Genomic DNA, 16,817 nt, shown 5'->3' with positions numbered 1-16,817 from the left:
TTTAGGGTACATGTGCACAATGTGCAGGTATGTTACATATGTATATATGTGCCATGTTGGTGTGCTACACCCATTAACTCATTATTTAGCATTAGGTATATCTCCTAATGCTGTCCCTCCCCCCTCCCCCCACCCCACAACAGGCCCCGGTGTGTGATGTTACCCTTCCTGTGTCCATGTGTTCTCATCGTTCAATTTCCACCTATGAGTGAGAACATGTGGTGTTTGGCTTTTTGTCCTTGTGATAGTTTACTGAGAATGATGGTTTCCTGCTTCATCCATGTCCCTACAAAGGACACGAACTCATCCTTTTTTATGGCTGCATAGTATTCCATGGTGTATATGTGCCACATTTTCTTAATCCAGTCTATCATTGTTGGACATTTGGGTTGGTTCCAAGTCTTTGCTATTGTGAATAGTGCCACAATAAACATACATGTGCATGTGTCTTTATAGCAGCATGATTTATAATCCTTTGGGTATATACCCAGTAATGGGATGGCTGGGTCAAACGGTATTTCTAGTTCCAGATCCCTGAGGAATTGCCACACAGGCTTCCACAATGGTTGAACTAGTTTACAGTCCCACCAACAGTGTAAAAGTGTTCCTATTTCTCCACATCCTCTCCATCACCTGTTGTTTCCTGAGTTTTTAATGATTGCCATTCTAACTGGTGTGAGATGGTATCTCATTGTGGTTTTGATTTGCATTTCTCTGATGGCCAGTGATGATGAGCACTTTTTCATGTGTTTTTTGGCTGCATAAATGTCTTCTTTTGAGAAGTGTCTGTTCATATCCTTTGCCCACTTTTTGATGGGGTTGTTTGTTTTTTTCTTGTAAATTTGTTTGAGTTCATTGTAGATTCTGGATATTAGCCCTTTGTCAGATGAGTAGGTTGCAAAAATTTTCTCCCATTCTGTAGGTTGCCTGTTCACTCTGATGGTAGTTTCTTCTGCTGTGCAGAAGCTCTGCACAGCAAAAGAAACTACCATCAGAGTGAACATTTTTGATCTTTTTTAAAAGAGGAAAAATAAATATTTAAATTTTTTTTTTTTTTTTTTTTTTTTTTTTTTTTAGTATTTATTGATCATTCTTGGGTGTTTCTTGGAGTGGGGGATGTGGCAGGGTCATAGGATAATAGTGGAGAGAAGGTCAGCAGATAAACACGTGAACAAAGGTCTCTGGTTTTCCTAGGCAGAGGTCCCTGTGGCCTTCCGCAATGTTTGTGTCCCTGGGTACTTGAGATTAGGGAGTGGTGATGACTCTTAACGAGCATGCTGCCTTCAAGCATCTGTTTAACAAAGCACATCTTGCACCGCCCTTATTCCATTTAACCCTGAGTTGACACAGCACATGTTTCAGAGAGCACGGGGTTGGGGGTAAGGTTATAGATTAACAGCATCCCAAGGCAGAAGAATTTTTCTTAGTACAGAACAAAATGGAGTCTCCTATGTCTACTTTCTACACAGACACAGTAACAATCTGATCTCTCTTTCTTTTCCCCACATTTCCCCCTTTTCTTTTCGACAAAACTGCCATCGTCATCATGGCCCATTCTTGATGGTCGCTGTCTCTTCGGAGCTCTTGGGTACACCTGCAGAAAGGCTGTCACTTCACACTTGGAAGATTGCACAGCAGCTGGGCAGAGGCGCTCCTCACTTCCCAGGTGGGGTGGCGGCTGGGCAGAGGCGCTCCTCACATCCCAGATGATGGGCGGCCGGGCAGAGGTGCTCCTCACTTCCCAGACGGGGCGGCCGGGCAGAGGGGCTCATCACATCCCAGATGATGGGCGGCCAGGCAGAGATGCTCCTCACTTCCTAGACGGGGTGGCGGCCGGGCAGAGGCTGTAATCTTAGCACTTTGGGAGGCCAAGACAGGCGGCTGGGAGGTGGAGGTTGTAGCGAGCCAAGATCACGCCACTGCACTCCAGCCTGGGCAACATTGAGCATTGAGTGAGTGAGACTCTGTCTGCAATCCCAGCTCCTCCAGAGGCCGAGGCGGGCAGATCACTGGAGGTCAGGAGCTGGAGACCAGCCCAGCCAATACAGCGAAACCCAGTCTACACCAAAAATAGAAAAACCAGTCAGGTGTGGCAGCGCCTGCCTGCAATCCCAGGCACTCGGCAGGCCGGGGCAGGAGAATCACGGGAGCCCAAGGCAGGGAGGTTGCAGCAAGCTGAGATCAGGGCAGTACAGTCCAGCCTCAGCAACAGAGGGAGACCGTCGAAAGAAAGAAAAAGAAAAAGAAAGAAAGAAAGAAAGAAAGAAAGAAAGAAAGAAAGAAAGAAAGAAAGAAAGAAAGAAAGAAAGAAAGGAGGGAGGGAGGGAGGGAGGGAGGGAGGGAAGGAATGATTTTAAATTTAAAAGTCCTCTATCTCCTTTACTGTTAGTTGAAGGGAAACAGGTAGAAATAGTGGATATAAGAAAAGTGTGCACTTGAAGTGCTTCGCTTTTGTAAAGGAAGAGGAGAAACACTTCCAAAGTCAAGGGTGTTGTTCAGCTGTAAATGGGCCTTTGTCTGTGGTCATCTCTATTACTCCTGCCAAGGACAGGGATTCTCCATGTGATTCTAAGAGGATTAAAATGGTAAAAAAAGAGTGACTGTGACAAGCTAAGATGTGCCTTTAGGATAACCAAAGGTCAGAAAAGGATTAAGTAAATGACCCAGCTGGAGAAGGTAGAGAAACACCCTATCAAGGAGAACCTGACATTCTGAGGACAAGAGTGTTTGCTTGGGCAGAGCTAAGGAGAATGACACTCAGGGTGTGATCCTGGGGACAGCCTCAGATCAGAGAAGTGGAGTCTGGACTACAAAAACCGGAGGTTTTTCTGTGAGGAGAACCCAGGGAGGCTGCTGGCTGAGCTGGCGGGAATGTGGAGAAGAAAAGCAAAGACAAGAACCTGCTCCTGAGGTCTGGAGGTTGAGGAGAAAAGGAGTGTGGGTGAAGTAGTAATCTCAGAGACTGAGGCTAAGAGGAGAAGTCTCTGGACGGAATAAAGGCACCGCCACTAGAGAAGAACCAGAAGGTCCCAGAGTGCGTTATATCAAAATACTGGGGAATTGTTCTTAACATTTGCTTCAACTGTGTAACTGTATAATGCACACACCTCAACTTCCCCGTTCTATAGGAAGTGATACCTGCGTATCAACACTACAGTGCACCCTGTTGGGAAAAGAAGCATTGTTGGTGACCAGTGAATGGGGAAAGGGAGGATACTAACTTCAGTAGAGGGAATGCTGTTTCACAACAACTAAGAATATTATGCATGCAATGTTGTCTTTTAATTTTCACAGTAACCCTCTGCAGTCAGTAATACTATCCCTGCTTCACAGACCTGAAGAGAAAAGAGTTGACTAATGTGGTCAAGCTGCTCAGCAAGCTTAAGTCTGGTTTGAGCCAAAGCCCTCACTTCCCACCTTACCATGTCCGTGAGCACTCTCTGATCTGACTCAGAAATGAAGAGTTAAATTTAGGTGAGTCAAAATAGATCATTCAAGTGGAGAATAACCTGGCATCCTTATTTCTAAAATGCATGATAAACTTTCAGTATTTTACCTAATTTCCTGAAGATTCCAAAGAGATACTTAATTCTCAAGACCCCAAAAAGCCAGAAGCATTCCATTCTCCAAATGAAAAAATTGCATGTAATATTTTTTAAATGGAGCATCATTATATTCATGCCATTAATGGAATTAGATATGCTCAGATACATAAGCAGTATGCACAGTGTCCACATAATGTCTCAGACACACTAATCTGAGAGGTTGAGGAAATCAAATATTGTTAAATATTATTTAGAGATGTACAAAGTTAGCTCTCAGAGAGGAAGCCATCAGTAGGTTTATAACAAGTCCATGTTTTTCTTTTCTATTTTTGTATTAGGGAATAGATGTTGATAATCAAGAAAGATTACTTGTTTCCAGGGTGAAGGGGGAGGGAAAAAGCAACCAATTACACTAAATCAGAAGTATCATTTTGTGGGGGGGTGTAATAACTGATAGGATCATGAGTGTTTTATTTAAAGTTCCAACAAATAATTTTAAGGAGAATGTTTCATTAATTCATGTAGTCACTCAGTTTTCATTCTTTCCTTCCAGTGCCAGCACTGGTAAGTGTGAGAGAAAAATGAGTAGGACATGGTCCTTTCCTCACAGTGAGGGCAATAGATACACATGAGCTAACTACAATGAAATATGATAGGCTTTGCAAGGACAGATGAGCAAAAGGCTGTGGGAGCCAGAAGAAGGGAAGCATCTATTGCACCAAGACCTGTGTGACTGTTAAAGCTCCCCAAAGGCAGAAGCCAGGCCCCAGCCCCTGGAGTGACTGCCAACATAGCAGCTGCGGAGCCGCGGTTACACCATTGTAGCAACAGCCAGAAAGCAAGATGAAGCCAGGCCCGGCAACCTCATGGTTGTGGTTAACAGGTGTTGAAGCAAGTGTGAAGGAAGTGTGAGATCAAACCACAGCTGGGTTTGGAGAGATAAACCTCTCTTAAATGCATAAAGAAATAACCTAAGCAGGCAATGTTGTCACTTCACTGAAGTTTAAGTTTGTCTTCAAATTTATCAGGATCCCAAAGTTTTTCCCATGGTTTTTCTAAGCTTTGACACTTACCTGGGTTACAGCTCTAATTTGGAAAAGGACAGAAATGTTGAGAATCAAATGCCTGAAAGTGAAAGATGAACCTCTGCAAGAAAGTGGCTGGAGGATTCATTAGCACTTTGTTTGGAACTTTCTCACCTGCTAAGTCCTCATCTGCTTCTTCCCTTAAAAATTGCAATGCTTTATTCGTTCATTCATTTGTTAATTAAGCATATATGGAGCACCTACTGTGGACTAAACTTTGATGATTCATAGATGATTAAATGCCATCACTCTTCTCTGGGAGTTCATCTTAATGGGAAGGCAACACTCAATCCCAATATAAGGCAATAAATGTGTAAAACATATCCTGGAAACACAATGGAGGAACTGATTTACCTGCCCAAGAAAGATGTCATAGGAGAGAATATCTTTGAGCTTGGGTGTAAAAGATATGTAGGGATTTTCAAATAGGTTGGCAAAGAGATGTTTTTTTTAATTTAATTTTTATTTTGGAGAAAGGGTCTCACTCTAACATCTACATTGGAGTGCAGTGGCACAATCATGGCTCACTGCGGCCTTGACTTCCCAGGCTCAGATGATTCTCCCACCTCAGCCTCCCAAGTAGCTGGGGCTACAGGCACATACCACGGCACCTTGGTAATTTTTTGTATTTTTTTTTTTGGTAGAGATGGGGCTTTGCCATGTTGCCCAGGCTGGTCTCAAAGTTCTGAACTCAAGTGATTCACCCGCCTTGGCCTCTCAAAATGCTAGGATTACAGGCATGAACCACCATGCCTGGCCCAGAGAGTTTTTAAAGAGAGAAAACAGCCTGAGCTAAGTCACAAATGCCCAGAATTGCATGGAGTATTCAAGAAAAGGGGCCAGCATTAGGTCAGGATTGGAGTAGCAGAAGATGTGCTGGAAAGGCAGATTCGGACTACCCTTATAGAAAAGAAGAAACAAACAATTGTCTTAAAAGCTTTAGCCCGTCCCAACTTGTGGGTTCAGAGACAGTGGGGTTGCCTCTAGTTGACTTTAGCTTGGCTTTGACTTGTTGTTTACTAGCCGAATTTCTAAGACATAGTTTTGAAGCAGGCAAAGTACATACAGAATGTCCCATTGTCCCCTTTCTGCTTCATCCCTCTAAAGAGCACTCTTTGTCTCCAGACTTCTTTCTAGCTTCTTTTTTTCTGTGATCTAACAGAGTCTGTCAGCTGGAGGCTCCCTTCCTCATGCCTTTACTCCAGGCTCAACTGAATCTGATAAACACATTAAAAAAAAAAAAACAGAGTCTGTGTTACTTCTCAAGACAATACGTCTGACTCTCAGTAGAAGTGTTCAATATTTCACATAAACTAATTTTTAGATCTAGCAAGTATGTGCCTGTGTGTTTGCATATGTGGTTGTGAAGATTTTGAGGAGAAAGGAGAGCAGATGCTATTTGGTCTGCTGATGTCATCATCTGGATTCACACGTCACTGAGAGTGAGGAGCGGACCACCTCTGAGCTCCACCTTCTTACAAGTTAGTGTGGCCATGGCCCTAGTGTCCATAGTCTGATGTTGAATGGGGCTTCAATGTACAAGGTCAGTATGTTTCAAGTTTTTATAATAGTCCCTATTTAAGATGTAAATTACCCTACCAAAAAAACAACAAATTTCATTCATGAAGTCCCACTCTATCTTGAAGAATCCATAGGCTTCCTACTTTGAGAATAATCAGTGTGCAATGGGCTACTTTGAACAAACTAAAGTGAGAAAACACAAATAGAGCTCTACATTTTATGATAGTTGTGTTGTCAATATTGATCAATGGCCTACAAACATAAATATCACTGTCATGATCTATGAAACCAAGGGTGCCTCCTGGACCCTAATACAGTCATGAGTCACTTAACAATGGGGATACATTCTGAGAAATGCATCGTTAGGTGATTTTGTCGTTGTGCAACCGTCACAGAGTGTACAGTACTGAAACAAACCTAGATGGTATAGCCTACTACACACCTAGGATATATGATATGGCCAATTGCTCCTAGGCAATGAATCTGTACAGCATGTTACTGTACTGAATACTGTAGGCAATTGTAACACAATGGTAAATGTTTGTCTATCTAAACATATGTAAACATAGGAAAGGTACAGTAAAAGTAGAATATAAAGGATTAAAAATGGCACGCCTGTATAGGGCATTTACCATGAATGGAGGCTGTGGGACTGGAGGTTGCTCTGAGTTAGTGAGTGGTGAGTGAATGTGAAGGCCTAGGACAGTACTGTACACTACTGTAGACTTTATAAACATTGTACACATAGGCTACACTAAATTTTTTTCTTTCTTCAATAGTAAATTAACCTAAACTTACTGTAACTTTTTTATTTTATAAACTTTTTTTAACTCTTTGATTATTTTCTAATACTTAAAATACAAACACATTGTACAGATGTACAACAATATTTCTTTATATCCTATTCTATAAGCTTTTTCCTATTTAATGTTTCACTTTCTAAGCCTTTTTGTTAAAAACAAAGACACAAACATATACATTATCTTAGGCCTACAAAGGGTCAGTATGATCAGTTCTACTGTCTTCCACCTCCACATCTTAGGGTCTTCAGGGGCATTAACATTCATGGAGCTGTCATCTCCTATGATCATGTCTTTTTCTGGAATACCTCCTGAAGGACCTGCCTGAGGCTGTTTTGCAGTTCCTTTTTTTTTTAATAAGTAGAAGGAGTATACTCTAAGACAATAATTTAAAAAGTATAGCATAGTAAACACATAAATCAGTAACACAGTCGTTTATTATCAAGTATTATGTCTGCACATAATTGTATGTGTTATTCTTTTTCACCGGCCAGTGCAGTAGGTTTGTTTACACTCGCATCACCACAAATGTGTGATTAATGTGTTGCACTAAGAAGTTACCATGGCTACAACATCACTAGGCAATAGGAATTTTTCAGCTCCATTATAATCTTATGGGACCACCATCATATATGCAGTCTGGCATCGAACCAAAACATTGTTATGTGGGATATAACTGTATTCTTGACTTACTCTAAATAGTAACTCACATATGGTCTGTTATAAGAGATACAGATTTCTAATATATTCTCCATGTTCTACTGAGGTTCTAGAGGATTTGGGGGTGAAGTGAGTGTTTAACATTATTGGTATGGCTAGAGGAATATATGTCTTTTAGTGCAAGCAAAACCCTGCACTATGATAGCTAAACAAGAGCCATTTGCCTTTCAGTGTGTATAGTCTGAACCTTTTACAGTCTCTAGTGGCAATGTTGGGAGGAAGAGTAAGAGATGATACTAATAAGCTCTGATCTTGCAGATGCAGAATTCTGGGACAGAAATGACTATAAAAGGCTTTGCCAACTGGGGATCCAGGACTGGCACTCAAATTAAAAAGGGAGAGCATCTCTTTTTCTCTTTTTTTGTGTGAACCTTTTCCTCCCTACAAATAAACTGAGGCCTAAGGTACTCTTTTCCCAGTTCTACTGTGGGTGTTTAGCTTCATGAGCAAAGGGAGATGAAGGATTTGGTTTAAACCAACATCTTAAGCAGGACAGCTGGGAACTCTTCCACACCTCCTGGGAAAGCTAAATATGGTAACATTCTCCCCAGGCCCTCACGGGGACTATGTCACAAAGCAGAGCTGGGTGTATTGTATAGGCCTTCATGACAAGCATCACAATCTAGGCTTTGCCAAAGGTGGTGAGCTGCCTCCATGCAGTGCTGGGAAACAATTTCTGGAGGCTGTTGAAGGGGAGTCGAGAATTTTGAGCATTATTCTCTTCTCCTGAGCTGAACTCCTCGTCTTATTTGACAGTTGCTGTGTGCAAAACAGGTTAACCCATTGCATTGGGTAAATGAAAATCCAAACTGAGGGTGTGCAGAAGCATTTTCCATCTGTGACTCAGGCAGGGCTTTTGCATATTAGCACAGAGCTCAACGAGTAGCAAGAGGGTTGTTTGTGCTTGGGTTATGTTTGCTGTGTTCCAAAACTAAGACAAAATCTGGCCTCAGATCCCTGAGGTCTAACTAATCCAGTAATGAGTTGAGACAGTTTGCTAGGTGTTGTTTCCACCCAATTCCCAGACTGTTCTGTTCTGGGAAGATATTTTCTAAGTTGAAAATGGGGTAAATGTAATAGGCCCTGCTCAAAAATGACAAATCTCATTGTAAAATCAACTACAAATGAGTTGAGCTGGTGATGCCTTAAAACATTCCTCTGTTTCTAAAGTTATATTCAAGAGTCTTATTGTCAAGAAAACATGATAGGTTTATCAAATACCCTGTAGAATACTGTACTCGAAGTGCCTGCTTTATCTTATGCAATTTTTCTATTTAATCTGAGCTGTATGTATGCTACTGCAGCTTCAAAACATCTGGGCACAGCAATTTTTTCTATCCTGCACCTGCAAGGGTAAGTACACACATAAACAAAAAAGAAATTAAATCTTCCGCAGAGCTGGGGAAAAAAAGAACCCAACCAGCCATGAAGCTCAAGGGAGCAGTATGACAAGTGCTGAGCTGTAAACAAGCTTGAGAGGGATTTAATTCTTATGACAAGTGCCAGTGGTGGCATCTCACATGGACTCAGCATATGCACACATTTCAGAGAGGAGCCACACAGGATTTAATGCAAATAGAAAAGAAAAAAAAAAAAAAAAGAAACAGCTCTCAGTGCATCAGCTTCTTCTCATCTATAAATAGCCAAGCAAATCAGGATGAGCTAGTGTTGTAATTATCTTGATTTTCAGAATTTTTTGCCACTCAGAAGAGATTTTTAGAGTCTCCTCCCTGCTCTTTATAATTATAGCTGCTGTTCCAACCTCTGCCAAGGGTTGGTGGTTGCAATGTGATATTTGCCAGGTGGCTGCTCTGCAGCACAGAAAATTACCAAGTTTCCTTGGTTTGTCTGGTTTTGTCTTGTAAGATCCAATTCAAAACTTCAGAGGGCAACCATTCATCATCTTGTGACAGCCACTTCTTCACTTTTCCTTGTAACTTCTAGACTCTGGCACTGTGGGGTCTTCCTGTACTTGAGTAAATGACATGACTGAGATACCAGAGTAGCTATGCTTCACTTTGCACAGAATCACAGACACCGATGTTGGGAAAGGATTAGAAACCAAGCGTTGTGACAGCCCAGAAGCTGTCTTCCTTCCAAACGTGGAATGCCATGTTTGCTGATTTGTATTTTCTTTGTGTGTTCAAGAACTACACTGCAGAGTAGGAAAGGAGGGTAGAGAATGATGATTAAAAACAGGCAGGTGGGATGGGAGATCCTGCTAGTTGCCTACCTAATATCCTTCTTCTCTCTCATATCAAGAGTTGGCAAACTCCAATCCACAAGCTAAATCTAGCCTTCTGGCTGCTTTGATAAATAAAGTTTAATTGGAACGCAGCCTCACATGTATTGCCTATGGCTGCTTTTATGCTACAAGATCAGAATTGAGTAGTTGTAACAGATGCTGTATGTTCTGCCAGGCCTAATATATTTACTATCTGGTCTTTTATAGAACAAGTTTGCTGACCCCTGTCTTATATTAACAGAACCCCATTTTGATGGTGGCAGCCGTGTGCCAATTTTTTAAAAGTCACTTTCTTGTAGCTAGGGGTAACCACATGATCCAGTCCTGCCTAATGAGATGCAATAGAAAGTGAACTTGGGGGAGGCCTCCAGGAAAACTACTGTTTGCCATATAAAGCCGGCACTGGCCGCTGCCCTTCTCCTTTCTTTTTCTTTCTTGTGGAGTGGCTAAGCTAACACTTTTTTGGGGGCATGGTTCCCACTTCTGGTGCCTGGTGGAAATGGTGGCTTTCTCATGACTGTGAGGATGAAAGTAACATCCCAAGGACATAAGTGGGAATGCGGGTTCTTAATGGCTTCCTTGAGTAGTTGCTTTAGTCCTGGACTGGTTAGCCCTAGAAAGATTAGCCCATTGGCTGACCCACCAACAAGGGTTTCTATACATTGTAAACAAATGGAATCCCAACTGAAAACTAGGCTGGTCTTGATGGTGTGAGTTACAGCAAAGGGATGTCAGAAAAGGTAAGAAACTGCCCTCCCTGTCCTACTTCCGTGGAAACACTCTAGGTAAGACTAAAATCCCCAAGTCCTATAATGAAATTTCTATCTTCAGTGTTAGATGGTCACTTGAATCATTTTTAATGAACAATTCAAACTTTGAATGCAAATTGTCTATATTGTGAGAAGAAAGTTCCCTGAATTTCTTTCCTAAAAGTTATCTACTTTTGTGGCAGATACCTCCTTAAATATATTAGCTATTTTCAGGGGTCAATAGTAGCTTTATGTAATGGTGATAACTCCTTTTGACTTAGGTAAAAATGATTGTATTTAGGATGTGAGAATAGGTAGAATCAGGTGAATACTCTCTAGCTCTGAACATGAAAACTTTATGTTCATTCAATTTCTGAAGAGTTAAAAACCATTTCTGCACGATTTCCACAGTTCTTCCCACAGTAATTCTCTTTTCCCTGCCCTCTTCTTTCTTCTCTCCCCTAAGTTCCTGTGCTTGATGCTTTAGGGCATGGGGGTAGTGAGAGATTAGAGAAGGCTAGAGAGTGAGGACTTCATAAAATAATCAGTGCAATTTCTGCCCCTCACTTTATCATACACTGTTCAAACTGAATCCATTAATGGATTTTTTTTGCAAAATATGATCATTGCAGTAACGAAATTGGTCCAGGCCAAAACAGCAGCTTTAATGGGGACACAGCCGAAGCCACCCTGCTGCCCCTACTGCTTTCTTCCCTGGGCCTCGGTAGAACAGCAAAGATTCTGAAAGAAAATTTTAAGTGCATGTTGTAATACTTAATCTTTTCTCATGACATCCAAAGAAAATATGCACAGTGTCTATGGAAAATAATTCCTCCTTAGGGTCCTAAAAAGTCTGCAATCAATATGACCTCACCTTGTAAGAGATCTATGTTGATTTTTAAGATAGGAAATTTACTTCATTTTTAAATAACAAAATCTTTAAAAATAGTTTTATTTGGCCATTTGTATGACTGCTTCTATCTCACAGACATCCTTTAAGAAAGCATAAAATATACTTTGTTGAGGGGTATTAAGTTTAAACGTTATTTGGTTATTAATGCTATCTTGGTTTGATTGCTTTATACCAAAAATACAAGTAGTTGGTTTCACTCTTCATGGTTTTGTCTACAAATTATTACACACTTTTGGCTACCATGCTTGTGAAGTTTCAAAGCCAAGCAAATGTGGTTCAATTATAAAAAAGTGATCAGAATATATAAGGAAGTTGGTGTTTTAAATAATCATATTTCCACAATTCAAAGCAATCATTTTCTCTTCTTTTCTATCTTATGAATGACAGCAGATCCACCACACTCCCTCATTAGAAAAATGGCTCTAAAATGTAAGCACAGCCAGTGATGGCTCAGCCTCCTCTCCACGCATCTGTGAAATGACAAAGTGGTCTGGAAATATTCCTGATTTTTTAAAAAAAATTTAAAACCATAGGGTTTAAGGGTTCTGAGTCAGCATGTAAATAAACTGTTTATTTTAAATAAAATCTGGGAATTTAGAAGAGCATGAGAACTTGCATCACTTGTGTAGGCAGAATTCCAAAATGGCCCCGAAGATTCCACCCTTTGGTGCACATGCCCTGTATAATCCTTCCCCTTGTGTGCAGGCAGAACCTGTGAATATGATGGGATATCACACATCCAGGAGACTAAGCAATGGACTTTTCATTAATCAAAAGGGAGATTTTGTGGGTGGGCCCTAGAGAGTGGAAGTGTGAGAGGGCTTGTGAGGGAGCCACATAGCTGAGACCTGAGGGCAGCCTCTAGGAGCTGAGGGCAACCCCAGCTGTTCCTCCACCAGCAGGAATCAGGGACCTCAGTGCTACAGCTGCAAGGAAATGAACTCTGCCAGCAACCCGAATGAACCTGGAAAAAGACCTCAAGCTCTAGATGAGACCCTAGACCCAGCCAATACCCAGATTTCAGTCCAGTGAGATTGAGCAGGGGACCCAGTTAACCTGTGCCAGGATTCCTAACCCACAGAAACTGTGAGATAATAAATTTGTGTTGTTGTACGCTGCTAAGGTTGTGGTGATTTGTTACGCAGCGATAGAAATTGAATACAATCACACATCCAAAGCCTATCTTTGATAACACTTACAGCCAGGGACCTTCATATTCTATTTGTGGGGAAGAGATATCTCTCACTAGAACTTTTCTTCTGGGGTTGATGGTCTGTTGGATGAGGGTTGTACTTGGCGAGGATCCCATAAAAGTTCATAAGAATGACTTGATCGACAGTAAAATTCATCCATTCATTTATTCATTTTAAAAAGATTTGAGTGCCTACTCCGTGATAGGCATGCTTCCAGGTATCATTTTATACGATGATGCTCAGTTTTTTTCTGTTTTCCCCTCTAGATACTATTTCCACTCTTCTGTGTCTTGGGATGCTCAATTTTGTAGACCACTCTATAGGGCTTCCTTGTATTATGGATGAAAAAATGAAATAAACTAACAGGAAGATTAAAGTGTAGAAAGAGAGTGAATAAGTCAGGACATGTATTTCCCTGAGTTTTTCCCTATGGGAGAACTTTGAATTAGCTGCCTTTCTCCATCCTGTTGGTCTCTCTCTGAGTGGCCCCCTCCCCTTGTCCCAGTCCCTGGATGGTAAGGTCTCCCCACGTCACTAGTCCTGGTGTACTGCCCTCTCCCTGCTGGTATACCAAAACCTTCGCCATACCTTTATAAGCAGTTTCTTTATCAAACTTTCTCCATTTCTTTGATGTTTGAGCATGCTCTTTCCTACCAGTACCTTGAGGATACAACACTAAACATCCCCCCTGAATACTGGGTATTTGGAGCCATTGGGTCAGGGGATTGGATTCTGGTGTCAGTTCATTTTCTACCTATCTACAGGAACATGGTCTTTCAGGAACACTGTTTTCTTATCTGTACAACGATAGAAGAATGTAAAGTATCTCTAAGGTTTCTATCAGGTCTCATAATCTATAAATTGGTAGGTGGGTTATAAAACTTACATTGTGTGATGTTTGGAGCAAATACAATTTCTTTACTTGTGACTGATCTGGACTTCCTCGTAAATATCAACCGTTCCATTGGAGACTGTATTCAAGCCAATGCAATGAAATAATGTAACTATCCCTTTAGATAATACAAGGTAAAAATGTCCAGTCTCTTGAACTTCTTAGCTCAGTTTTTAGTCCCTTCTCCAGCTTCTCTCCAGCATGGTGTCTCGGCTCTGGAGGGTGGGCACTGACTTATGTTTTGTGACCTCCTAAGGAAAGGAGTTTCTCTCCTTTGACTTGCCTGTATCCTCAGGCTCCTCTGATTTCCAAGGCATTATTCCCTGTCTGCCTCCTTGCAGTGTGTTCTGTAGACTTTCATAAGGTCTAGGGCAAAGATTGGCAAACTTTTTCCATAAAGGGCCACAGACAGTAAATGTTTTAGGCTTTGTGGATCATATGGTCTTTGTTACAACTACCCAACTCTGCAGCTGAAATGCAGCCAAAGATAATATGTAAACAAATGAGTGTTTCTTTATAAAAATAGGCCATCGGGTTGGATCTGACCCATGGGCCATAATTTGCCGACTCCCGGTCTACATGCTTCTTGGCTTTCTCAACTTCCCTTGGCTCTGAGTCCTGTAGACCCTGGCCCCTCAATCCTTACCAGGCAGGGCTCCAACTAGGTCCATCTGGCTCCCTGGCCAGAGAAGTCCACTCCAAGCCAGGTTTAAGCCTTCAAGACCCCAAACTCAGAACCAGCTCACACAGGAACAAAAGCAAGCTCCAGTCTTTCCGATGTACTTCTCCCTGCTTCGTGCGTATGCCCCTCAGTTTACCCGGGTGTTTTCATAAACATTCTGTCCTAATGCTTTGCCCCAAGCAGAGATCAAAAACAAAAACTCTGGAGGCCACTGTTTCTTGTTCCCTTTTTCTATCTCCTAGTGTCAAAAGGGTCAGATTTCCTCTCCTGACCTTTATTATTCTTCCAACATATTCTTACTCTTACCATAAAATGATAAACTTCTTGGTCTAGATGTGGAAGGAATCTATATATTGAGGGCCTTCTCTGTGATATGAGAGAACTATTTGTGTTCTTCATATGTGCACTGTTAGTTTTTAATATGTTCAAAAGGAAATGAAGGAATTTTGAAAATCCTGCTTTGAGAAAATAGTCTGATTTTAGGACTAACACTATTCTGCAGAAATCTATTTTGAATATCAAAAGCTGCATATTAACTCTCTCACTTTCTCTACATGCCTTTTGGCATCTGCCACCACTAAACTCACACAAATGCTTTTAGTGGACTAGGGGGAAGTCTTGTATTCAGGAAAGCAAATGAGAAAAGCTCATTAATATTTTTTCTAAGTAGTACCCCTATTACAAGTGAAAAGAAAAGCAAAATGAGGCAGCTATATAAGATACACCAGAAAAGCATCCTCATTCTAAACAGTTATACCTTATCTTTTATGCAAATCAGGATTGATCATGTACCTTACTCAACAGAGGTGGCTCCAAATGACTCTGGGCTGTACCCTAACCAGTATTACTTTCAAAAGCCAAAGTTTCCCTACACAAAGATGTCAGAAACATATGCTGGTGGCTCTCTAAGGCACTTCTGAAAGAGATAGAGTGGAGCACAGGGAAGAACTTAATCTCAGGGTTTTACAGAACCACTTTCCCGTCTCTACTTTGTTTCTCAATTGCTATGAAATTGGGGGACTAGTTCTTTACTCTTTCTTAGTCTCATGTATCTTATTTTAAAAGTTAGCATTAAAATATGTAATTTAAATACAACTGCCTAGAATAAAACCTGATAAATAGTGGATACTCAAAAAAAAAAAAAAAAAAAAAAAGGACTTTGATACCTATGGCCATTATTATCAGAAGTTTAAAATGTCTTTAATTTAGTGACATTACTGGATAGTCACAACTCTGTTTCGTAAATTCTGTGCACGTATAAAGGGTCTTTCATGAGTTGAATTGAACTTGGACTGAATTGGACAGTGCCTAGATAAGTTTCACTATCTTTGTGTTTCTTCACTCCTTATCGGTGACCTCCAGCAGAAGAAATCAATAATAGGTTGGCTGGTACTGGATATAAGTACAATTTGTGATATGAATCACATATATTGCCTTTATATTTTTAAAATTATAATTCGTCATTGGCAAAGCACAAACATACTAATGGAATGTATTCCTTTAATTGGCTAGACTGATGTGTAGACCCTGTAGTTCATGTCAAGAAGGGAGTGGGTTTCAGATTTGTATAAGCAATTCAATCCTTTTAATAGCGTACTCCATTTGTCTCATTTTCAACAAACAGACAGGAAACCCGCCACCCCTTCATTTTGGCTTCATTCTCAATAATACTTAATGAGAAATGCATTGTCAAATTAGGTCAAAAAAAAAAAAAAAAAACCAAAGAAGTTCTGAACTGTTTAAAAGTTAGTACCAATTGTTACATTGCCCATAACAAATCCACAGCAGAAAATAATTAGATTAAGTATCAAACTCACTGATGCTGTCTTACTCCACTGATTGCTATTCTCTGTGGAGAGGCGGACTCAATGTTATTGCCTGAAGATTGTTTTATAGATTTTTTAAAAGTACATTTTAGTTTCCTAATTCCCATGAGAGAGTTCGAATGGCCACAGCTGCTGGGTTTATCAAAGGGTAGCTGCAGATATCTGCACTGTGTTTCCTGAAGTTTTTGATGTTCTCTGTGCTTATTTAAATGTAATGCAACTGACCCACAGCCCAATCAGTTTAACTTTACATTGAGAGTTTATTGGAGATAGTGGAGGTGGGGAAAAGAGTGAACTTCATGATGAAAACTCGTGTGTAGAGGTAAAAAGATGTCTTGAGGAAGTAGACCAGAGAGAAAAAAACACACCCTCAAAGGCTGCCCAGGTAAGACCCCATAATAAGAACTGAAGAATTGTGGAAAACTGGAAATGAACGTGAGAAACAGATAATGGGTCCATGGTCCACCCTGCGCCTATTCTCTCCTTTGTCCATTCAGCATTTTCTCTCATGCTCTATGCCCTCTCTTGCTGCCTATACTTGGCCCAGGGGCGCCTCCTCTAAACCTCTCCTTCCTTTCTGCCATTTCCTTAATCTTCATTAGAATGTACTGCATCCCTGGCCCGTGTAATGGAATTGCTATTGTTA

At 40.9% G+C, this 16,817-nt stretch overlaps 1 protein-coding gene across 3 annotated transcripts in view; it reads left to right on the top strand.

The window, feature by feature from the left end:
• The window catches only part of MNS1 (meiosis specific nuclear structural 1), a 199,022-nt gene that overhangs the window by 85,744 nt on the left and 96,461 nt on the right, over positions 1-16,817 (top strand). The window contains exon 1 of one of the 3 annotated variants that reach the window (XM_063793991.1): positions 3,334-3,474. The exons of the other annotated variants lie outside the window; for them this stretch is intronic. The gene's annotated coding sequence lies outside the window, so the exon portion shown is untranslated. Of the gene's footprint in view, positions 1-3,333; positions 3,475-16,817 lie in introns of those variants that run through there. 3 annotated transcript variants of the gene reach the window in all.

The sequence above is a fragment of the Pan troglodytes genome, chromosome 16 (assembly GCF_028858775.2).
Source record: "Pan troglodytes isolate AG18354 chromosome 16, NHGRI_mPanTro3-v2.0_pri, whole genome shotgun sequence".
In the NCBI taxonomy this organism is placed as follows: domain Eukaryota; kingdom Metazoa; phylum Chordata; class Mammalia; order Primates; family Hominidae; genus Pan; species Pan troglodytes.
This window is presented reverse-complemented; position numbering and strand designations above follow the sequence as displayed.